Genomic DNA, 20,251 nt, shown 5'->3' with positions numbered 1-20,251 from the left:
GCATTGTTTATAGAGAGGCTGTTTATCAAAGCCGAACGATACGAATAGTGCGGTAAGCAAAAGATATTGGACTACTCAGTATGTCCTGACCAGGGGTAGGCCGCGGAATTTTATTTAAAACAGGTATACCGCTCGTAATAGAGACCACCTGGGGATTCCATAATGCGGCATGGCTTGTCTCCCTGGATCTTGCATCGTTTGTGCGGCAGTCGAATTGCCGAACAGGTCGTCCGAAGTATGGAGTCCTGAAAGTAAGAAAGTATTAAAAAAAAGAATCCGACAGCCCCTGGTATGTTTTAAGCCGTATTTTGGGCGTGCCGTTATTGTGCCCCCTTTCCCTGTGCCCATGGTATTACAAGGGCGTAGTTATGTACGCGAGGTACTGGTTTCGCTATGTCACGAAAGCTGGGGTTGGGGCCGCATTGCTACGCTTGCTCAGAGTGTGCCAGGCGGTCCTGCTGTAGGTTACTCCGGGCGCACTTGGCAGTGTCTGGTTTTTAATGGCCGGACTGGAGAATTGCCTAACGAGGCTACTTTGTACCTCCGCTGCGAGAGCCGCCGTATGCTCCTCCGTATGGAGGGAGCGTTCAGTGTTTCCGTTGACCGTGATGACTCCTCGAGGGCCTGGCATCTTGAGTTTGAGATATGCGTAGTGCGGCACCGCATTGAATTTTCAAATGCGGTTCGTCCGAGCAGGGCGTGATAGCCACTGCGAAACGGGACTATATCGAAGATTAACTCTTCGCTTCGGAAATTATCCGGGGATCCGAAGACCACGTCAAGTGTTACTGAGCCTGTACAGTTGGCCTCTACACCTGGTATAACGCCTTTAAAGGTCGTTCTTGTGGGTTTGATCCTTGAGGGGTCTATGCCCATTTTCCGCACTGTGTCCTGATAAAGCAGGTTCAGGCTACTGCCGCCGTCCATGAGGACTCTTGTGAGGTGAAATCCGTCGATGATTGGGTCGAGAACCAATGCGGCGAAGCCGCCATGATGGATGCTAGTGGGATGGTCCCTTCGATCAAAAGTGATCGGGCAGGAGGACCATGGGTTGAACTTTGGGGCGACTGGCTCCATCGCGTATACGTCCCGTAGCACACGCTTCCGCTCCCGCTTGGGAATGTGGGTTGCGTATATCATGTTCACCGTCCGCACTTGTGGGGGAAAACCCTTCTATCCATTGTTGTTCGGCGGCTTGGGCTCCTCGTCGTCGCTGTGCAGCCCCTTGTCTCTGTTTTCGGCTCTTAACTTGCCTGCCTGCTTGAACACCCAACAATCCCTGTTAGTGTGATTGGCTGGCTTTTCGGGGGTGCCATGTATCTGGCACAAGCGATCGAGTATTCGGTCCAAACTGGACGAGCCCTGAGTATTCTTTTTGAATGGCTTTTTCCGCTGACCGGACTTATAGCCGCTGAATCCGGCATTGACTGCCGTGTCGTCATTGCTGTCGCTGTTAACACGGCGTTTTTGTTTGTTCCGACGTGTCCTGCCACTTTTGTCCTTGGTATCCGAATTACCAGGGTTCTTTGATAAGTTGTTACTGTGAGCTAGCCAGCTGTCTTCTCCCGCGCAAAAGCGGGTCATGAGTGTCGTGAGGGCTGCCATAGATTTCGGCTTTTCCTGTCCCAGGTGCCGGGCAAGCCACTCGTCGCGGATGTTATGCTTGAAGGCTGCTAGGGCCTCTGCGTCCGGACAGTCGACTATCTGGTTTTTCTTTGTTAGGAACCGTGTCCAGAATTGTCTGGCTGATTCTTCTGGCTGCTGAATTATGTGGCTTAAGTCGTCGGCGTCTGGCGGCCGCACGTAAGTTCCCTGGAAGTTATCGAGGAATGCGGCTTCCAGGTCCTCCCAAGAACCGATTGATTCTGCTGGCAAGCCGTTAAGCCAATGCCGGGCCGGTCCTTTAAGTTTGAGCGGGAGGTACTTGATGGCGTGTAGATCGTCGCCGCATGCCATGTGGATGTGAAGGAGATAGTCCTCAATCCATACTGCCGGGTCTGTGGTGCCATCGTATGATTAGATGTTTATGGGTTTGAAGCCCTCTGGGATTTTATGACCCATTACTTCATTCGTGAAGCATAGCAGGTGTGCGGCGCCTCTGTACTGGGCTATATCGCGCCGCAGCTCGGAAGAGCTATGTCTGTGGTGTTCGGCCCGGCCGGATTTGTTATATCCGGAGTGAAGATCATTGTCACGTGCCGTAGGGTGCCTGCGCGATCCGTAGATCGATCTTGTCTATCTTGCCTTGTCCTCCAGTATGTCTCGCAGGTCGGGCGCGTTTTCCCATGCCTTAGTTGTGCGGCGTCGGGGCGTGGCTTGGGTGGAGGGCTGAGAGGCCTCTCTGTCGCGGCCACGGGGTGGCCGGTCTGCCATGTCATGCGCTGGTGATGTAGGTGCTTCCTCCTCTGATCGGGGTAGCGGCCTGCGCTTCGGGTAACTCTTGGAGGGGCGTTCGAGTTCATACTCTTCGGCTGCAAGGACTTCAGTCCATCTGTCAGCTAGCAAATCTTGGGCAGCTCTAAGCTGTTGCTGCTTTTTCTTGAGGCTTCTTGCCGTGGCTAAAAGCCTGCGTTTAAAATGCTCTTGTTCGGCGGGGTCTGATGGTATGACGAATTCGTCGTCATCGAGGCTTGCCTCGTCTTCGGAGGGAGGCATATAGTTATCATCCTCAACCTCTTGGTCTGCCGCTCTCTCATGAGGGCTGGCTTCTCCATCTTCCTGTGCTGAATCTTGCTGGGGTGGGTGTTCTTCGGCGCTATCCGGGGTAGTATTATCTCCCGTGTCGGAATCACCGTTTTTGCTTTGGCGGGATTTAGAGCGGCGCCGCTGACGCCGGCGCTTTGGCTGTTTCTTGGGGGCGTCATCCCCCACTGTTCCATCGCCATCTCCGTCTTTTGGAGTATCCACCATGTATATGTCGTAAGACGAGGTGGCTTTCCAGCGCCCTACAGGTGCTGGTTCCTGTTCGTCTCCTATATCATCGTCCATGACGTCGTTGTCTTCGGAGCCGAAGTCAAGTATGTCGGTTAAATCGTCGACAGTGGCTACAAAGTGGGTGGTGGGTGGGTTTTGATTTTCCTCACCGTCCGTATCCCACCCTTGCTGACCGTAGTCTGGCCAGGGCTCTCCTGATAAAGAGAGAGACTTAAGAGAATTCAGGATATCGCCAAAAGGCGAATGCTGAAAGATGTCCGCTGCGGTGAACTCCATTACCGGCGCCCAATCGGATTCGATTGGCAGGGGCGCGGGGGGCTCGAAGTTCAGAGAGGAATCCGGCTCCTCGGAGTCACGGGCCATGCGGAGTGCGGGGCTGGCGTTCGGCTCGATCACCTCTGAGATCACAGCCCCTGAGGCAGCGTCCAACCGCTGAGCCTCGATCGATGCAGTAGGCTCCGAATTAATGGCCGAAACCGAGGCGTGTGCAGCCTCCAAGGCGCTGTTCGGCAGCAGAGCTACATCATGCCCATCGAGACAGTGCGGCGCGCTTGGCCGTGGCTCGAATCCGTCGAAGATCAAGTCTCCGCGGATGTCAGCCGTGTACTTTAGGCTTCCAAACCTGACCTGATGGCCAGGGGCGTAGCTTTCGATCTGCTAAAGGTGGCCAAGCGAGTTGGCCCGCAGTGCGAAGCCGCCAAAGACGAAGATCTGTCCGGGGAGAAAAGTCTCACCCTGGACCACATCATTGTTGAAGATTGAAGGGGCCATCGGGCCTAAAGGCGACGACACAGAGGAACTCTCAATGAAAGCACCAATGTCGGTGTCAAAACCGGTGGATCTCGGGTAGGGGGTCCCGAACTGTGCGTCTAGGCCGGATGGTAACAGGAGACAGGGGACACTTTGTTTTACCCAGGTTCGGGCCCTCTCGATGGAGGTAAAACCCTATCCTGCTTGATTAATATTGATGATATGGGTAGTACAAGAGTAGATCTACCACGAGATCAAGGAGGCTAAACCCTAGGAGCTAGCCTATGGTATGATTGTTGTGTATGAAGTTGTCCTACGGACTAAAACCCTCCGGTTTATATAGACACCGGATAGGGTTAGGGTTACACAGAGTCGGTTACAATGGTAGGAGATCTTGAATATCCGCATCGCCAAGGAAAGTCCCATCCGGACACGGGACGAAGTCTTCAATCTTATATCTTCATAGTCCAGGAGTCCGGCTGAAGGTATAGTCCGGCTACCCGAACACCCCCTAATCTAGGACTCCCTCACCGGCCTTCTCCCTTCTTCCCACGTAAGTACCCAGGGAGCGTCTCCTCCAAAAGAGTTTTTCCATTGCGCCTCACCCACCGCACTGTCTCGTGCTTCAAAGGGGCGGCACTCGTCTCGCCACGCCACATCAGGATCGTTCCTTAAGAAGGCGATGCCTACACAGGGCGGGTCTTCGAAAAGAAAGGCGGACAACGATACTTCCAAGCCCCTACCTTCATAAAAAAGGTATGGTTTTTAATATGCCCCGTGGCAACCATACAGAATTGTGACGTTTTCTGTCGTGCCATATTTCAGGAAGAGCATTCACCGGACATTATCCGTAGACCTTGCCGGACATGCGTCCACCAATCCGAACCCGTACCCTGCCTCCAGGGCTAGAGTTGATACATGTGCAATACCGGATTGTCCTCTCTATGAAGATTCGGAAATGTATCCGTCACCAACTCCGAAGTGGAGAGTGCAATGAACCATCATTGTCGGAGGGCAGCTATGCGCGACCCTAACTTTACTGAAGAGGTATTCAATGCCTTTAGCTCAGTGGATGCATACATCCGAGCTGTTCGCGATGGTCTTTCTGGAGCCACTTACCAGCTTTCAAAGGATATGCGGGTAAGATCGTATTGTGTAGATTTAATAAACATATGCCATGTAACACCCCGGATGTAACTTTCCATATTTGTAACTCCAACTCTTGCCTTTTCCGGCGATGTGATATGATATTCCCTTCGTGGTTGGGTTTTTGTCTTCCTTTTTGTATTTTGTTCATGTCATGCATTTCATCTCATGTCATCATGTGCATCTCATTTGCATTCGTGTTTGTCTCTTGCATCCGAGCATTTTTCCCGTTGTCTGTTTCGCAATCTGACGCTCTCTCGTGCCCCGTTGCACCCCTCTAATCTTGTTTCGTGAGCGGGAGAAAAACATTCTCGGAATGGGTCGAGATTTGCCGAGTGGCCTTGGTACATCACCGGTAGGCCGCCTGTCAAATTTTGTTCCATTTGGAGGTCATTTGATGACTCAACGGTTAACCGGGTAACCGTAAAAGCCTCTTTTGTGTTGCAGCTCAACACCCCTTCAAACAGCCCACTAACCCATCTAAACCCCCTCCATGCTATCCGTTGTTGGGTCACGATCGTGTGGCCGAAAACCGCACCTCATTTGGACTCTCCTAACTCCCTCTACCTATATATATGTGCCCCTCCCCGAAATTCCTGGATCCAAAACCCTAGCCCTGCTCCCCTTCGCTGCCGGACACGTCCGGTCATCACCGGAGGAAACCGCCACTACGCCCGCGCCAATAGGAAGCCGCGACGTGGCAGGCCGTCGTCGCCCGCCATCGCCCGCCATTCCGGCCCGCTCGGCCCGCAGTCGGCCCCGCGGGCCCATCGCTCCACCGCGTCGCCTGGTCCCGCCGCCACCTCCCGCGCTCGTCCCCGCCGCCCGAGAGCTTCCGCCGCGCGCGCCGGCCACAGAAGCTCACCACTGCCGCCGTCCTTCCTCCCCGCCGCCCGGTGTCGCGCCCCTCGTCGCCCGGCCGCAGCCGCCGCACGCCGCCACCTACAGCGACCGCGGCCACCGGAGTCCGGCCGGCCCCCCTCCATCCCTCGACACCGGCCGTCCCTCCACCGCATCCTGCAACTCCGGCGAAGCTCCGGCCATTCTCGATCCGCGTGCCACAAACCCTATATCTGGAAATTCAGAGGGTAAGATCGCCTAAGCCCCCGAATCCTGTTATTTTTGTGCCATCTTCATCATGCCATATCTCGGTGACCGTGACTCCGATTCATGCATATGATATATGAAAATGTTCGCCTCGTTATGCTCTTCAAGTTAGTTGTGTTTGCTTGCATGTTACTATCAAAATTGATTCCATTATACTCGTTGCAAGAGTGCTTTAAAATGTTAACTGCTGGTTCTTAGCAGAATATGGAGTTTTGTCATTTTTGTTGTATTTTGTGTGTGCATCCTATGAGCATGATGTCTACATGTGTTTTGAACTAAATCATGCCATCCTTACAGAGGTGCAAGTCTTGTATTTTTAGAAGCTATGTGGTGACTAGCACAAGAATGCAAAGTAGGATCCCTGATGTTACTGTTTTCAGGCACTTAGGATTTTGCCAAGTCCTTCTCCTGATGTTATTTTGATGCCTTGTAAACTTGTTGCTACCATGAGATCCATGCACATTTTGAGATACTTCAGTAAGGATGTTTTGTACATGTTGTTATGATCTATCCATTCATGCCTCTGGTTGCAATTATGGAGTACTCTAGCATGTCTTTTTATTGCTCTACTTTGGCTAAATCTTGTTCCTGGCAGATTGTTAACATGATAATCAATATTGCCATGTGTTTTGCTAGTGATCCATGCATGCAATGAACTTGATCTTGCCATGTTTAGCTTCATGAACATGTCTTCGTACTGTTGGTATGCTTGTGTTGTCATGTAATGCTTTGTGGGGAGTGTCATGAGCTTGCAAAGTTGCTATGATGAATTTGTTTCTGCCATGTCCTGAATTTCACTGTCTGAATCTGTTTATAAAACTTGCTATGTTTACGTTGGTGCCATCATATCTTCTGTGCCTTTTTGGCTCATGTTCAGTAAGGGAGTTTTGTTAAGTGCATTCAGTAGAAGCACGCCATGCCTTTGGTTGCCATGATATGTTCCGGTAGTATGTTCTTTCCTTGATCTAAACATTGCTTCCTGATGCTATTTTGCCATGTTTAGTATTTGCCATGCTATTTTGAGCTTGTTCTAGTGTGAACTAGCAGGATCTTAGTGTTCATGATTTGTAGAGTTTCATGTGTACTTTATGCTCATATGCTTTGTTGCTATGTTGGAGTCCAGTAGCTTAGTTTCTTGTTGCATTCTAAGTGCTATCATGCTGTTAATCACAGTTTTGCGTCATCCTTGTATTGCTTGTCATTTGCAAGCCGTGCATCCGTTTTTGGTGATCCTTATATCAATTTTCACCGAAATCACCTCATTTTTCCAGCGGCATACTTGGTTTGCCAAGTTTATGCCTTGATCATCCTTTCCCTTCCGGAGCACTCATATGCATTGCATATCATATCTTGTATATCGTGCCATGTATTGCATCATGTTGCTTGTGCATTGCACCGTGATTGATTGTTGTTCTGCTGCTTGTGTTCTTGCTTTGGGTAGAGCCGGGAGACGAGTACGTGAACGAGGAACCTGTTGAGTACGCTAATGAGAATCAATCTTTTGACAACTCTGAGAACTTTGCAGGCAAGATGACCATACCCTCGATATCACTTCTATCTTTGCTTGCTAGTTGTTCGCTCTATCGCTATGTTGCGCTACCTACCACTTGTTATATCATGCCTCCCATATTTCCATGTCCAGCATCTAACCCACCTTCATAGCAAACCGTTGTTTGTCTATGTTACCGCTTTTGCTCAGCCCCTCTTATAGCGTTGTTAGTTGTAGGTGAAGTTGAAGATTGCTCCATGTTGGAACATGTTTATGTTGGGATATCACAATATCTCTTATTTTAATTAATGCATCTATATACTTGGTAAAGGGTGGAAGGCTTGGTCTTATGGCTGGTGTTTTGTTCCACTCTTGCCGCCTTAGTTTCCGTCATACCGGTGTTATGTTCCTTGATTGCGTTCCTTATGCGGTTGGGGTTATGTGATTCCCTTGATAGTTCACTTTAAATAAAACTCCTCCAGCAAAGCCCAACCTTGGTTTTACCATTTGCCTACCTACCACCTATACCTTTCCCTTGGGTTTTGTAGACTCAAGGGTCATCTTTATTTAAACCCCCCCGATCCAGTGCTCCTCTGAGTGTTGGTTCGAACCGGGCAACCGACGGGGCCACCTCGGGGAAACTTGAGGACTGGTTTTACTCGTAGCTTGTCCCATTTGGTGTGCCCTGAGAACGAGATACGTGCGACTCCTATCAGGATTTGTCGGCACATTGGGCAGCTTTGCTGGTCTTGTTTTACCTTTGTGGAAAAGTCTTGTAACTGGGATCCCGAGCCTGATCGGGTCTTTCCAGGAGAAGGAATATCCTTCGTTGATCATGAGAGTTTGTGATGGGTTAAGTTGGGACACCCTATAGGGGATAAACTTTCGAGAGCCGTGCCCGCGGTTATGTGGCAGATGGGAATTTTTTAATATTCGGTTGTAGAGAACTTGACACTTGACTTAATTAAAATGCATCAACCGCGTGTGTAGCCGTGATGGTCTCTTGTCGGCGGAGTCCGGGAAGTGAACACGGTTTTGGGGTTATGTTTGAATGTAAGTAGTTTCATGATCACTTCTTGATCACTTCTAGCTTCACGACCATTGCGTAGCTTCTCTTCTTACTCCAATTTTGAGTATCTTAGCCACCATATTTGCTTAGCACTTGTTGCAGATCCACCTCATTACCTTATCCAACCCATAAGCTTAAATAGTTTTGATCTCGCGGGTGTGAGATTGTTGAGTCCTTGTGACTCACGGATACTTCCAAACAGTTGCAGGTGCCGATGATACCAGTGCAGGTGATGCTACCGAACTCAAGTGGAAGTTCGACGAGGACCTTGGTCGCTACTATGTTTCATTTCCTGATGATTAGGAGTGGAGCCCAGTTGGGACAATCGGGGTTCTAGCATTTGGGGTTGTCTTCGTTTATATTGGTTCCGTAGTCGTACCTTGATTGTACTCTAGATGATGTATGTTTAACTTGTTATTTGTGTGAAGTGGGGATTGTAAGCCAACTCTTTATCCCTTTCTTATTTAGTACAAGGGATTGTGTGAAGATTACCCCTCTTGCGACAAAACCACCATGCGGTTATGCCTCTAAGTCGTGCCTCGACACGTGGGAGATATAGTCGCATCGTGGGCGTTATAAGTTGGTATCAGAGCCATCCCCGACTTAGGAGCCCCTTGCTTGATCGAATCGCTAACGTTGTTCAGTCTAGAACAAAATGTTTTGAGTCTTAGGATTATATATACTGGAGAGTAGGATTCTTTTTACTCCTCGGTCCCTTTGTCGCTCTGGTGAGGTCTCCTGACGTAGATGTTTTGACTCTCCTCACGTCAAATTCCACTAAAAAATTTAGGATCACGCGGGTATCTTGGGATCATTCCGATATTCTTGTGATGAGAACATTGTTCTTGGTGCCTCCTAGAATTTATGGGTTGTGGCAGTGTCCCGGGGAGTTGAGCTCCGAGGTGTTGTCGTCACAATTTTATCGTTGCAGTTCTGGAATACCTGAGTTCGCTGACATTGAAAATCTCTTTTATGCAGTTGTTGGTGAGATAACCTCGACACCACCCAGTACTGGGGCGGGAGTTCGGGAGTATTGCCATAACTTGTATAACAAATGCTTTTCGAAGGTTGAGGTACACGATTTCTGGAGTTTTCTTGGTTATGTGTTGACGGATGGATATAGCTGGATGTAGGGATTGTTTAGTTTGGGTGAGATATATTGCTTCCCCTGTATCTCCAACACTAGATTGCATAACCAGAAAGTTTCGGGAGTTTATAAGTGGGAATTCAAGTATCTCGTAGGATATCTTTCCAACAGACACATGATACGATATGGGATCTATCATATGTTTGTTTCCGGCTGATTCTGCAAGCCAAATCTTTGTTTTGTTGTGAGTTGTGGCATTCGAGTTGCTTCAATGTCAAGTGTTGATTCCATACCTTTCCTAAGCAGTGTTCTCATATTTCTATGAGAGTATTAATCCTTCTTGATCATCAAGGTTGTCTTTTCAATTCTTTCCAACCGGGGTGTGTGTCATCCGTCCCCAAGTTGCCTTTGTTTTTCCCTCCCTCCCACCATTTTTCTTCAAGGACTCGGATTTCTTAATCAAGTATCCTTTTATTGACGGGAAGTCTCTCCATTCTTTTCTGTCAATGGTCTTATCCGGTGACCCTCATGAAGATACTAACGGAGCTTCAAGTTCATCATTCTTTGTTTTTTTCTTCTCCGATGGATTCAATTCAAGTTTTGGTGTTGATCATATCCCCTTTCGTCGTTTCAAATGCTTTCTCGCGTTGGAAGTTCTTATCCAAGCATCTCTTGATCATTAACATTGCAATACTTGTATCCGGAGTGTTGAAGATATCTTAGAAGATTCGCATTTCAATTCTTAATCTGTTCAAGCTATTTTGAGGTTGTTATCCCATTCAAGCCATTTAATTCAATCGGTGCAATCTCTCTTTTAAATCATTCGACGACGTATCTTTTGAGTGGGTCTTAACCCACAGGTCTTTTTCCAGGATCTTACCTGACTCTTCTAATTTTTCCGGAGTTATTTTCAAATTCATTTCAAAGTTTGACGTAAGAATGAATTGTCATCAGTCAAATGTCTTTCTCCAAGATGTTTCAAATTCTTTCATCGTTGGTTCAACCTTCCTATCCTTCATTGTTCTAGAGTGCCTCAATAATTCGTGGTGGTGTTTCTCATCGTCATTCTCAACATTTGAAGACTGAAGAAGAGTTTCTCCTTCAAATATTATCCGTTCTCTAAAAGATTTGTAGTTCAAGCTTTTTGCCATCCTCTCATAATTGTTTTCGATTGTGAGAATTCTTTTCACCCATCCAGAGCAATTCAGGAGTCTTTTCAGTTTGATTCTCCGCAGCCCATCATCTCAGAATTATACATTCTAGCTTTCAGCTCTCGTTCTCCAAATCTTACTGGCGCATTGTTCAAGTATTCTCTAATCAACTCGTGATCTCTTCGTTCTCTTGTATCAATTCCCTCAAGTATTTTCATTCATTTCTAATTCTACCCGGTGTTTCTTTATCTTTTATTCTTTCATTTTCAATTCTTACGGTGGTTCTTTCAACATTCCTCTTCCGTTGTTATCGTATGAATTAATTCGTTCTCTCTAAATCCTACCGGTGGTTCGTTGAAGACTTTCTCAAGTTTAAGCTATATCTCTCTTAATCCTTTCTACGAGATAAGTAGTATGCCAAATCCGTTATTTGTCATCAATTTAAATTGGTGAAGGATACGCATAGCGTACTTATTGTTTCATCCAAGTGATCTAGTTTCTTGTTTCCAGAGTTGTTCATCATGCCACATTTCTCGGTTCGAGATGCTTCATCTTTTCTTTTCCGGAGTTCCAAGTTTTCCGCATTATATCGTCGCGAAGCTCCATCTAAATCATCGCAAGGCTTCACCTTGTGTTTTCAACTTCTCTTTCTTTTATCATCCTTTTATTACCAGAGTTCTTCATGGAGGCTCTACATGGTGGTTCACCAAATATTTCTTTCATTCTCGAAGAGTTCTTCAAGATTCTTATTGGAGGAGCTCAAGCATTCTTCATCTTGCGTCCGAAGTGCAATTCTTTCCACCTTATCTTTTGAGATGGTGTTATATCGTTCCTGAAAATTTCCATTCATGTTTCGTGATTCACATGTTGTCAAGAATGAGGTATTTAAATCCATTAATCTCTTCATTGGACTTATCTTGGGTTATATTTCATCTAAAGCCTTCCCTAAGGATTGTTGCTATTTATGGTGCTTATAAATGACCCAAGTTCTTCATTTATCCACCCGGTGAAATAAGTTTATCGTCTCCTTGTTGATATCAATCCAATCTATTGTTTCCGTAGTGGCAGAATTTTGCCTCAATTTTGAGAAGTTTTCCATAATCCCACTACAAGTTTACTCGTTTCGTTGTTGGTTTTCCAACAACTCCGTTATAACCTTCTTGGAAGGGTGCCTTCCAAGCTCAATTTATGGCAACAGTTGGCATTTTCTTCTCCATTCTTTGCTTCTAATGTTGCTCTTTTCACTCATCATCTTGAATTGTGAAGATCATGTTCTTTCCGTGCTTCTCTTTTCTATCGGAGTGTCGTGTCCTCTTTTCAAGTTCTTCCCATTTTGTCAAGTTTTGCTTCTTTTTCTACTGGAGTGCTACCTGCATTCTTTCGTTCTCATTCCTTGCTTATTCTGTTTCAACCGGAGTGGTTACTTGTCCTTCCTTGTCGTTGGAGCTCTTCATTCATGTCTTTCAACCCACAAGGTTTTCGCAATGTTCCTTGTTCCTCTTTTCTAACTGAGTGTTTTCAACTTCGTTGTATTCTTTTCTCAAAATTGTTTAACCTCTCAAGGTTCATTGGTTTCACTCGTTTGTACAAGAAGCAATTTAGTTTATCTCTCCTCTTCTTCTTCCGTTTCTCTCCGGTGCCATCCTAGATCTCGGACGAGATCCTCTTGTAGTGGTGGAGTGTAGTAACACCCCGGATGTAACTTTCCATATTTGTAACTCCAACTCTTGCCTTCTCCGTCGATGTGATATGATATTCCCTTCGTGGTTGGGTTTTTGTCTTCCGTTTTGTATTTTGTTCATCTCATGCATTTCATCTCATGACATCATGTGCATCTCATTTGCATTCGTGTTCGTCTTTTCCATCCGAGCATTTTCCCCGTTGTCCGTTTCACAATCCGATGCTCTCTCGTGCCCCGTTGCACCCCTCTAATCTTGTTTCGTGAGTGGGAGAAAAACATTCTCGGAATGGGTCAAGATTTGCCGAGTGGACTTGGTACATCACCGGTAGGCCGCCTGTCAAATTTCGTTCCATTTGGAGGTCGTTTGATGCCCCAGCGGTTAACCGGGTAACCGTAAAAGCCTCTTTTGTGTTGCACCCCCAACACCCCTCCAAACAGCCCACTAACCCATCTAAACCACCTCCATGCTCTCCGTCATTGGATCACGATCGTGTGGGCGAAAACCGCAGCTCATTTGGACTCTCCTAGCTCCCTCTACCTATATATATGTGTCCATCCCCGAAGTTCCCGGATCCAAAACCCCGCTCCCCTCCGCCGCCGGACACGTCCGGTCGTCACCAGACGAAATCGCCACCGCACCCGCGCCAATAGGAAGCCACCACATGGCAGGCCGCCGTCGCTCGCCGCGCCGACCCACAGTCGGCCCCGCAGGCCCATCGCTCCACCGCGCCGCCCGATCCCGCCACCGCCTCCCGCGCTCGTCCCCGCTGCACGAGAGCTTCCGCCACCCGCGCGCCGGCCGCAGAAGCTCACTGCTGCCGCCGTCCTTCCTCCCCACCGCCCGGTGCCGCACCCCTCGCCACCCGGCCGCAGCCGCCGCGCGTCATTCGCCGTCGCGCGCCGCCACCTACGCCGCCCGCGCCGTCCTCCACGGCGACTCCGGCCACCGGAGTCACGGCCGGCCCCCCTCCGTCCCTCGACGCCGGCCGTCTTCCTCCCCCGCATCCTGCTACTCCGGCGAAGCTCCGCCCATTCCCGATCCGCATGCCCCGAGCCCTAGATCTGGAAATTCGGAGGGTAAAATCACCTAAGCCCCCGAATCCTGTTATTTTTATGCCATCTTCATCATGCCATATCTCGGTGACCGTGACTCCGATTCATGCATATGGTATATCGAAATGTTCGTCTCGTTATTCTCTTCATGTTAGTGGTGTTTCCATGCATTTTACTTTCCATATTGATGCCATTATCCTTGTTGCAAGAGTGGTATAAAATTTTAACTGCTGGTTCTTAACAGAACATGGAGTTTTGTCATTTTTGTTGCATTTTGTGTGTGCATCCTATGAGCATGATGTCTGCATGTGTTTTGAACTAAATCATGCCATCCTTACAGAGGTGCAAGTCTTGTATTGAGCTATGTGGTGACTAGAACAAACATGCAAAGTAGGCTCCATGATGTTAGTGTTTTCAGGCACTTAGGATTTTGCCAAGTCCTTTTCCTGATGTTATTTTGATGCCTTGTAAACTTGTTGCTACTATGAGATCCATGCACATTTTGAGATACTTCACTAAGGATGATTTGTACATGTGGTTATGATCTATCCTTTCATGCCTCTGGTTGCAATTATGGAGTACTCTAGCATGTCTTTTTCTTGCTCTACTTTGGCTAAATCTTGTTCCTGGCAGATTGTTAACATGTTAATCAATATTGCCATGTTTTTTTGCTAGAGATCCATGCATCCTATGAACTTGCTCTTGCCATGTTTAGCTTAATGAAGATGTCTTCTTACTGTTGGTATGCTTGTGTTATCATGTAATGCTTTGTGGTGAGTGGCATGAGCTTGCAAAGTTACTATGATGAATCTGTTTCTGCCATGTCCTGAATTTCAATGTCTAAATCTGTTTATTAAATTTGCTATGTTTACATGGGTGCCATCATATCTTCTGTGCCTTTTTGGCTCATGTTTAGTAAGGGAGTTTTGTTAAGTGCATTTAGTAGAAGCATGCCATGCCTTTGTTTGCCATGATATGTTCATGTAGAATGTTGTTTGCTTGCTCTAAACATTGCTTCCTGATGTTGTTGTGCCATGTTTAGTATTTTCTGTCTGTGAAGCTGATATCTTTTGCATATTTGCCATGCTATTTTGAGCTTGTTCTAGTGAGAACTAGCAGGATCTTAGTGTTCATGATTTGTAGAGTTTCATGTGTACATTATGCATATATGCTTTGTTGCTATGTTGGAGTCCAGTAGCTTAGTTTCTTGTTGCGTTCTAAGTGCTATCATGCTGTTAATCGCAGGTTTGCGTCATCCTTGTATTGCTTGTCATTTGCAAACCGTGCATCTGTTTTCGGTGATCCTTATATCGATTTCGACTGAAATCACCTCATTTTCCAACGGCATACTTGGTTTGCCAAGTTGATGCCTTGATCATCCTTTCCCTTCCGGAGCACTCATATGCATTGCATATCATGCCATGTATTGCATCATGTTACTTGTGCATTGCACCGTGATTGATTGTTGTTCCGTTGTTTGTGTTCTTACTTTGGGTAGAGCCGGGAGACGAGTACGTGAACGACGAACCTGTTGAGTACGCTAACGAGGATTAATCTTTTGACAACTCTGAGAACTTTGTAGGCAAGATGACCATACCCACTACACCACGACACCACAATAACGACATGCATATGTTGGTAAAAGTGTACATTACCGACACTCCTTTTGTCCCAAACTATACCGACACACGGATTATCGGGGTTCCTTTAGACTTCTGACAATCTATGTGTCAGCAATGTGTGACTATTCGCCAACATACAATGTGTCGGCATATGTCTAACTACTGTTAGATTGTCTTTTGGCAATGCTCAGTCACAGAAAAAGTGTCGGTGTTGTTTACACCTAGCACTCATTCTTAGGGCCAGTTCTTTTGGACGGCTTAAAAAATAAGCTGCCTCTCCCAGCTTAAAAAATAAGCCGCTCCCAAAATTCATGGAGACTTCTAAATTAATAATCCCATAACTAGTTTAGAAATCCCAATAAATGAGTGAGGGGGCTTATGACAAAAGTTAGGGAGGAGGCGGCTTATTTTTTAAGCCGCCAGAAGAACTGGCCCTTAGTTGCATGAGACACCCGAAATACCAAAGCGCCTAAGCGACGCGCAGAAAACGCCAGATTTTCAGTCGAACACACTATCCCTCCCCCGTGTCCACCCGCACATCTCACAAACCCTAGTTCTTATCCGTGTGACCGTGTCTACCCCCTTGCTGTCTTGCGCCGCCGCCACCTCCGATTTGCCTCGCACCGTCCCCGCCACCTCCGATCTGCCTCGTGCCGCCCCACCCCCGCCGTCGACCTGCCTTCCGCCGGCTTCGCCCCAACCCCAACCCACCCCGCGCCACCGTGGCCTCCGACCCCGACCTTCCTGCACATTGATTTGCTCGCCCCGCCGCTTCTACCACCACTGGCGGCGCAATCTGTTGCGGAGACTGCCCACGAGCACAGCCGGAGGTGCCTCCCATCGTCTGCCGCAGAGGATACCCTTAGCGCCCCCAGCCGAGGAGCTGGCTCGTCATCTCTGGTCAAGGAGACGCTCCATCAACGGCCGCAGGGGAGTGGCCCCAACCTTTGGGGCCGAGGAGCCGCCTGACCATCCCTCTTTAGCCACCGGCGATGCCACCCCGTTGCACCTTGTTCCACACTTCTACATCACCTACAGATTTGGTCGCTACAGGTAAGTTGCATCAATGTATTTTTGTCATTATTTGTCATGATTCGGTGTGAATGTTATTGTCCGTTAGATCTTGCTAGTTCAACGATGAACTAAATTTCTAGGCCTAGCTCTTGTTGTGTAGATTCCTCTGTACTCTCTCATCTTATCTCTCTGTAGATGGTGGCTACTGGATCAGTGGATCCCCTTGTGTTGATTGCTGGTGACCTTCCTCATTAATAATTGAAGGTGTGAATTTCCCCATCCCATTTTGCTATTCCTTTATTTCATTCACATTTGGAATATGTTAATTAGAAAGACTGCATGTTTGATCCCACAGATCTTCACCCTTTATGAAAGCCTATACATTAATGTGGGGGCTTGCACATTGCTTTCAGGCTGATGCTTCTTGAATTTTCGGAAGGATCGGCACAAATAGTTCATATGATGATTATATGGAAATAACTTTTTCGATAGATCTGACATAACAATGTGGGCCATTCTGCCTAGTCCTTTGAACATTTCAGCAGTCACCTCAGCTAATCTGTGCTTCTTAAAAATAACAACCTGAATGCTACATTTCATCGGTTTGCATATTCCTTATTGCTAGTTATGACAGCTCAATCAATTATTTGTCATATAACCTAATTCATTTTGGGGATTGTTAAATTCTGCAGGGTCACTTTGATAATCGTGTTCCTTCTCCTACTATCTGGAGCTGCAGTGAACGACAGAAAGGGGTCAGGATAACATGTACCTCGACAGCATCTGCTATGTCGAAAGGCCCACCAAGCTGGGGAAATTTAGCACTCGCAGGAAAAATCAGTTGTCATCGCAGAATTCGGGTACTATTCTTGTAAACTTATCCCATGAGATGACAACTTCTAATTTAGATAATGAGATCTAACAGTATGTTCAGTCTGCATGTAAAACAAATTTTCTTCATGTTTCTTTAGTCTCTGTTGTGACATCTAGCAGAGTGTTTGGTTTCTATGCTTATATATGTGTAGCAGCACCACATTTATCATGCAAATAGTGTCAAGTTCAGAGCCTTAAGGATGTCAGCTAGAAACATAGGTGTTGTAGCAGTATATGTTCAGGTTTAGACTTTTAACTAAAGCAAGCATAAAGTAGCATATAAAAAAACCCTGTAGCAGCTTATGTTCATATTCGGGTTTTTAATTAAAGCTGATAACCTGATTGTAACATATGCAAACCCCTGTCAATAGAATTTGTTTTCTCCAAGTGCACTTCCTTCTACTACATATAAGACTGCTGGTACATGTATATGCATGATTTTTGCTTGAGTGACCAACTTTAGATGCAAATATCTGAAATTACAGTAAAAACCTTATCCCCGATGTCTTTGAGTAGACCTGACTTGTTACCAATGAGTGCATACATTATTATAGTAAGCCAATATGTGATATGCTAGGCGCTAGCCTGAGCTTGGCTGGTGTGATAAGCATATCTTTTGTAACCAAACTATTTGCATAATTACATATCTTCTGAAATTACTAGTTTACGACTATTGTATGTCGAGAAAGAGATAGACTGTTACTATTTCTCTTCTCATTTCTGCGTTATGTTTGAGATCTTCTAGTGAAGAAAAAAAATGCATTCTTAAATTTGACAGTATTCGTTTTTCCTAGCAACATTGTTGGCATACTTGGAAGGAATGTTCTTCTTTCCTAGCAACCTATGCTTGATCGGAGCAACTGACCTATGCTGAAAACAAACCCACATAGTAACAAACTATCAACCTTATTGTTAGTTCCAGACAGAGGATACTAGCGCATAGCCTGTAGTTTAATCAAACATGGGATCTTAGCGCAGATAATTAGGTGCCTCCTTGCGTGGTTGACATTTGTCCCGAGACTGGGAGCACCTAGTAAATGGTAGGCATGATTTTATTTTAATTGTGTGCGGGTCATCCTAGCAATTACTCACAGTAGACATATGGTAATATATGTATTACCCGATCGAGCTCCTAGATGCGTAACTAGATTGCATCTGTTGGCGAGGAAAACAAGATGCTTGTGAGGTATATGGTCTTTGAAATGTCTTTGTTTTCACCAAGTGCCCTTCCTGCCTCTAAAATATGACTGCTGGTATATCATTGATTTTGTTGAAATCTGGAAATTGCTAAAAAAACTCTTTATTTCATTTAATGTGGATCCTACAGGTTAAACTCTATGAAGTCAGTCTGTATTTGCCAGACTATTCACTTTTTGAGCACTTGCATGAACTAAAATTTGTACTCGTATTACAGCAGCTGTTTCGAAGGAGAGGAGTTGTTTCAAAGAACTTTTCACCCTGGGTTCACCCATAACTTTAGTAGAGCATCGGCCTAGGCGCAACTTCAAGAGAAGCACTTGAAGGGGTAAACTTTTGTATTTCCATTTATGATGTCACCATACTTTCTTCTTTGCGCACAATATTTAGTAATGGTTGGATTTAACTTTTTATTGTCTGTCAGAGCAAGCTAATTATCTCAGATGTTGCAAGGAAGGCTTTCCTTTAGTGTAGGTGCCTCTTTTTGGTAGCTTTTCAACTTGTACTATGTCCTTATACACATATGCACTTTAGTAATCTAGGTTATATCAGAACATTGAATATTTGGTTTCTAAGTTTATACTCCCTCCATCCCAAAATTATCGTCTTAGATTTTTCTAAATACGGATGTATCAAGTTATGTTTTAGTATTAGGTACATCCGTATCTAGACAAATATAAGACAAGAATTTTGGGACAGAGGGAGTATATCTATAGCAGCACCCACATTATCATGCAATTAGTATCAAGCCACGTTATCATGCAAATAGTATCAAGCCAGAGTATAAATCATGGCATCTAGAAAACCAAATTAATTCATGTTATGTTTCAGTACATGTTTCCTAATTAATGCATCGACTTGTTTTTAACAATGCTCAAAGAGCATAAGTACGTGTAGTTCCTTGCTTGCTATCTTGCAACTTGATGAATCCAGATGTTTATCCTTCTAGTAATGTGAAATTATTTGTTATAGTTGAGCTGAGTCTAATGCTGGATGTCAATCAAACATGAGTTAGTAAGTGAAGACAACTATGTAAATATGCACCCAGGAAGGTTGAAACCTAATTGTATCTGTTCCTCGCATAATTTGAAGGAATGCTACTGTTTCAAAGATTGCTGAAACATGTGTGCTTTTGTAGGGACAAATGGAAGAAAAATGGGAAGTCCACAAGTTGACGAACGATGTTGTTGTGACCACTTTTGTTCATGACATGGTTGACTCCTTCCGTTCATACAAAGTTGATATTGGTTTTGTGGTCAAAGCCTGTTCTATAATATTTGGTAGTAGTTGAGCGATCACACACTCTCTCTTAGGGACTTGGCCATCACATTTTGTAACATGACATGATTTGTATGTCAACGTATGTATTTCCTCAATGTTTGTAGCTAACTTGAGTGAAGAAAAGAGAAAACTAAAAGAAATCTTATATATATATATGTTGAATAAATGTATTGATCAATTGATCTTGCGATTAACAGAAGAGTTCAATCGTTTGTATATGTATTGTGTAATGAAAATGATTATTGTCTAATGAAAATGATTGAATATTATGAATGTAATTTCATTCGAGATATGGTGCATTTGCATTTGTATTGGAATCTAGAACCCTGGCAGCAAATGTGTTGGTATAAGTATTGGATGTCGCACTATGTGTCGGCATAGCTCACTGACACCCAAACTGTCGGCCTAGGAATGGACGTCGCATAATCTGTCGGCATAGCTCACTGTCAGATGATCTGTCGCCATACCGCAGTTTGTTTGTGTAGAAATGTCTGTCGCCATAGATCTCATCAAACGTGTCATACTGTCTGTCGGCAAAAACCTTTCCCGGTAGGACTATAGGCGACAACTCCTTCTGTCGCCAAAGGTTTTTGCCAACAGTAAATCTGTCGCCGTAAGTGACCTATGCCGACAGATTGTTTATCACTGCTTCGAGTGTCGTGGTGTAGTGACCCTCGATATCACTTCTATCTTTGCTTGTTAGTTGTTCACTCTATCGCTATGTCGCGCTACCTACCACTTGTTATATCATGCCTCCCATATTGCCATGTCAAGCCTCTAACCCACCTTCCTAGCAA

At 45.8% G+C, this 20,251-nt stretch overlaps 1 long non-coding RNA gene across 1 annotated transcript; it reads left to right on the top strand.

The window, feature by feature from the left end:
• Positions 1 to 15,571: 15,571 nt before the first annotated feature.
• Positions 15,572 to 19,673, top strand: LOC125516472 (uncharacterized). The gene is made up of 5 exons (XR_007287357.2): positions 15,572 to 16,142; positions 16,299 to 16,367; positions 16,796 to 16,963; positions 18,391 to 18,501; positions 19,312 to 19,673. It is a non-coding gene; the product is annotated as an uncharacterized LOC125516472 (long non-coding RNA).
• Positions 19,674 to 20,251: the final 578 nt, after the last annotated feature.

The sequence above is a fragment of the Triticum urartu genome, chromosome 1A (assembly GCF_056163025.1).
Source record: "Triticum urartu cultivar PI428250 chromosome 1A, HENAU_Tu73, whole genome shotgun sequence".
Taxonomy (NCBI): domain Eukaryota; kingdom Viridiplantae; phylum Streptophyta; class Magnoliopsida; order Poales; family Poaceae; genus Triticum; species Triticum urartu.
Note: the sequence above shows the minus strand (reverse complement) of the source record. Positions and strands in the feature narration are given on the sequence as shown.